General features: G+C 46.9%; 1 protein-coding gene across 2 annotated transcripts in view; it reads right to left on the minus strand.

Moving 5' to 3' along the window:
- LOC105359646 (lateral signaling target protein 2 homolog) overlaps positions 1-5,188 on the minus strand; it is a 29,873-nt gene that overhangs the window by 23,444 nt on the left and 1,241 nt on the right. The window lies entirely within an intron of this gene.

The raw sequence follows: 5,188 nt of genomic DNA on the forward strand, positions 1-5,188 counted from the left end.
AACGAGAGGGAAAAGCCCGCGTTGAACATTCTACTGGAATTGTACGTCGGTGATTTAGGGAGGCGGTTAGGTCGATAGAGTTGGCCTCGCGTCATGACTCACAATCTGGCATTTTACAATTGTTCTACGAGCGCACTTTCTCGATAACTCGGATTTTGTTGGCTGCTGCTTCCGCGCTTCTGACTGCCGGCTTAATCGACCATCTCCCCCATTTCCTCACCAATGCAATATTAGCCGATACTTTGTTTATTTAACGCATCGTTCTTACGAAATGTTTGTAATATTTGTATTATGCGATAAGATAGAAAGGAGAGTTGTTTAGAATATTTGCCGAATCTTTTTTCTTTTTTCTTACTTTTTTTTTTGTTTTGTTTCGTTTTTTTTCTTTCTTCAAATCACTAATACTCCAGAAGAGTCGGAAACGCCTACCGTCCAATCCCATTGACGTCTATTTTATTTCATATCGGGACTCTCGCGTTTGGCATACGAAATTGGCGCTTTAATTTTCCAATCTACTCGGCAAAATCGTCGTGCTAAAAGTAAAGAAAATAAAAAGAAAGATGTATGGTACCGAGATAGGAACGGGAGTATAAGAGTGAATGAGTGTGTGTGTGTGTGTGTGTGTGTGTGTGTGAGAGAGAGAGAGAGAGAGAGAGAAGTAGGTAAGAAAGGTAATGGAGTTAACGCAAAACTAGAGTTTTAACTTTTCGGTGCTGGGTAATTAAAAACGTAAATTTGATTTGTGAAATATCGCTGATAGGTGCAACGCTTATATAAACATTACGGTTCGTTAAAACGTTTTGTCGAGTCATTGACAAATTAGCGATTTGGCTATTTTCACTTATTTAATTCCTTTTTCGGCTCGAATTATTTATTTATTTAGTAATTTAAATCCACCTAATCAACACCAATAGGTTTAAGATTACCAGGCGCAATATAATAGTGTGGTATTGTAGTAGGGTGATTTAAAAAATATAAAAGTCCGCTTTAATTGTTGAGCGATAAAGGCGTCGCATGGCACTGCGCGCGAACGAGCGACGCCGACGAAACGACGGATATTTAAAACGAACTTTAAAATTTTGTTTTTTCATTTGCTATTGGTTTTGTGGTTTTTCGTTTTGTTTCAACGTGCTGCGCGCTTAACGGATTAGGGGACGAGAAAGGGCAGAGCTAGTAGGGGGAAGGAGGCGAAGCCGATAAGAGATGCGTTCGGATATGACAGGGAAGGATAATTCTTACGTAGCAGTGGCTGGTGCTCCGCTCAGCCACGCGGATTCCATGCGAAAGCGAAAAAAGAGCTCGAACTTTCCGAGAATCGCGAGGCTCGGAAATTGTCCAGGCCACATCGGGCACAAGGCACAGAGACATCGTCACATGTGCGCAGCAGCAGCAGCAGCCGCAACAGTAATGGCAATAAGCCTGCTGCCGCTCTCCTCGTTCCCCCAGCTCCCTTCACCAACGCGCGTCCCAACAGAGCAAACTCTCTCACTCTTTCTCTCTCTCTCTCTCTCTCTCTCTCTCTCTCTCTCTACTCCCGCGTTCCTATCTCGGTGCCATACATCAGGAATATAGGGACCAATGTACGAGGGGTAAGCCAGCCGGAGTTGAGATTAGTCGGCGCGCTGGTATTTAACTAAATAAACAAAGCCCGTTGGCACTTCTGTCATTCGCACACTATCTCTCTCTCTCTCTCTCTCTCTCTCTCTCTCTCTCTGTCTCTCTTAAACGCGCTCTGCGTGTTCTCATGCTCTCGCTCGGTTGCCCGGTGCGTCAAGCTCAGCGGAAACGAGAGCCGTGCGCGACTCGCTGCTCGCTCGCCTTTATCATTTGTCCGAGGGGAACGGCAAGGGGTTCCCGAGAAGGAGAGCGAACGCCGAGATAAGGGCGAGCGGTCTCGTTGGCTCTGGCCCGGAGAAATTCCGCTCGCCCGGTGCGATCGTGAAGGGGGCTGCTGTCGACGAGGGTGGGAGTGGAGTGGAGTGGAGTGTAGTAGAGTTGATTGGAGTGGGGTGGAGTGGGGTGGAGTGGAGTGGAGTGGAGTAGAGTGGAGTAGAGTGATGTGGAGTTTAGTGGAAGGAGAGCGGGAGGTTAGGGGATCGAGGGCGATGGATGCGCTCTCCTTAGCAAGACTGTCGACGGGATGATCCGTTGTTTGGCGGACTACGCTGACGAGGATTGGGGGGGGGGGGGGGCTGTTGGTTCTCCAGGGATGACGCGCGTCTCTGTAATGAAACAGGGCGATAATGAATAGTCGTGCGTATGTAAGTTGGCCGCGTCGTCTACGAAGGATGACGACGACGCTCGTCCGATTAACTTATCGAGGCATCGCCGAGTGCCGGGGATCTTCGCCGAGTAGCCGCTCTTAATGCCCCTCCGTTCGATCGCCAATCTCGTGTCGAATGCTTAATCGAACTTTATTTATTCTCGGCTACGTTCTGATTATCCTTAGATCTTTACGTTCGCAGCCGGTGACGGGCACCGCGCCTCCTCGGCGGTGCTAGTTTTTGCGCCTAAAGACCCCCCGGACTCGCAATTTTTTTTTTTTTAATTTATTTTATTTCTTTTTTTTTACCAGTCGAGCTTCTTATTTCTTTGCTCTCGCTCGATCCGTAAACAATGTGCTAGAGGAGTCTTCGTTGTTATAATGTCGCGCCGCACCATTAAGCGAATGAAATGTTCCGTAAACGGAGCCAATTTATGTGCCTTTTGAAAGCATAAAAATTCACAATGTCTCGCGACCGACGTTCGCGCACTCTACGTTGCATTCCTTTCGGCAAAAGGATGAAGATGCGCGACAATTACAATGGACAAACAGGTCTCGTTGTATTGATTGGGATCACAATGAGCTTACCAACCAGCCCACTTCAGCCATCCCGCCCTCATTTTTTCTCTGTCGAATTAAATTGGCGATGGCGGTGGTAGTGTCCACCATCACAAAATCGAGGCCCGTCTTCCACCGCTTCACTAATCGACTCGACAGCGCTTATAAACAACGGAGTAAAAGTAAAAATAAGCCCACGGGAGCGTAGCGACATCTTCGTTTTTTCATGATAACGTGTATGCGCATCAACGATATTCAACTAAGGAGAAAAATACTTTACCGCGTGCTCCAAAAGCGATAAGAAGGGCAATAAATAACGCGGCACGGGTCATCGAGCGCACGCTACCAAAACTCTACCAAACTACCAAAAGTCCCACCAAGGTCGCCCATAACCTCATTTCCCGTTTACCAATGTGTGTGCACGCGTGTTTAGCGTACCAAGTTCGTGGAAACTAACTCGATAGACTGACCACACTCACCCGAGCGACAGCTAAAGTGGGTGGGAAGGCGATGACAATGAGGGTTGTGTGCGTGCGCGTGTGCGTGCATGCCTGTGCGCGTACTTCCACGAATAGGGGGATGAGCGGTTTTCAGAACCTTTACTCTTTTGCTTTTTCACTGCCAATCGACGAGACCAACCTAACGCTCAAATACTCGGGACGAAAAAAACCAGTTGCATCATTCTGAGCTGCAATGCTTGTGATAAAAGAAAAAAGAAAAAAAAAATGAAAAGAAAAAAAAGAAAAAAGAAATCGTTCTCCAAGGCGAGCGGGAACTGTCGTCCCTCTTTTTTTTTTTTTTTTTTTATACATACGCCTAGCATTCTTAAGTAAAACATGCTAATAAAATTCATGTCGCCTTCTGCGTAGTGGCGGCAGGGTAATAATTGGCCTGCGAATACCTGCAGACGCCCGCGAACGAATTAATACTTTATAAAAATACGGGCGTAGTGAGTTAAGTGGGCATGGACGGATCACAGTTTCATCCAATTATAAACGCTGCTTTCGCCTTACGAATATAAGCTGAAAATATTCCAACGTTAGGTTCGCCGTTTGAATATTAGCAATGATTAAATGCCGGAGTAATAGTTTCGCCGTAGGCGTAGATGTGTCGAGGAGATCGGGGAAAAAGCCGATAAACAAAAACACGAAGGAGGAGGAATCGCTCTTTAAAGGTTATAACCTGATCGTGCAAACGAAAATGGCAATTACGCATTTCGAAAAAATAACTGTCACGCATAGGAATGTTTCGCCGAATGGCTACCGCTCGCACGAGAGAGAGAGAGAGGGAGGGAGAGAGAGAGAGAGAGAGAGAGAGAGGGTGTGTGTGTGTGAGAGAGTGATATATATATATATATATATATATATATAGAGAGAGAGAGAGAGAGAGAGAGAGAGAGAGAGAGAGAGAAACAATACTTACGACTAATAACGCCGCGATGCATTATTTATCATTTAACGAAAGCACTGGTAACGTAAGTTCTTATTACTCTCTCCTCCGTCGCGCATCCAAGCGAAGCGAATTACAACAGCCGACGACAATGTGCGAAAACAAGCCTGATGATCCAGAACGATTGTCTCCATTGCAATTATTATTAGCGTTGTGAAAAAAATAATTTCCTATTTAGGTGGACGTCCCCGTTAATATTGATATTCATCGGTAGGCCTGGATGGTGAATAATATTCTTGGGAAAGGCGGGGCAGGGAGGGCAAACTTTGGGAGTTTCTCGCAATAGCGCCAATACGCGCGAAATATAGCGTCGATGGACTCGAGTGAACCGATCGCTACAACTAAAGCTAATAAGAAGAAAGGCACTGCGGGTCAGGATGTGTAAGATTTAAGCAGCAGGTACTTAAAATAGAATAAATTGGCGCAATGGATAGGTATAGTGGCACTGCCAAAGGGTGGGGCCGAGGGGAGAAACGAGCGAGCTCAAAAAGGGTTGGGTGACGTGGACGATAGGTACGTATAGGCGAGGAGGGGGCGAAGGGGGTAAAGTGGATATTGTTTTTGGGAGAGGTCGGGGGGTGGGGCGGATGGGGGATTGATGGTTTAGCAATGGAGTAAGGGAGGCAGGTTCGTTGGTCGATAAAAGGAGCGAAAGAAAAAACCGTTAAGACTGGCTCGATTTGTCGAATTCCGCCGCAACTTTATGCAGCGCCAGCAATGGAAATTAAAGTGCATTACCGATAAGTCAGGTAACTGACGAGTCGCCCCTGGCTCAACCCCTACTCCCCTGTGCGTGTTCCGCGATTACGAGCTACGTGGTAATTCGCAGTAGGATTAGTGTGCATGTTCGTGCGTACGTGTGCACGGCGGATGGCGAGAGGGCGAGGGAGAGCGGCGATGGTGAAGTGAAGGGGAATG

Source organism: Ceratosolen solmsi, unplaced genomic scaffold, assembly GCF_000503995.2.
Source record: "Ceratosolen solmsi marchali unplaced genomic scaffold, CerSol_1.0 scaffold29, whole genome shotgun sequence".
In the NCBI taxonomy this organism is placed as follows: Eukaryota; Metazoa; Arthropoda; class Insecta; order Hymenoptera; family Agaonidae; genus Ceratosolen; species Ceratosolen solmsi.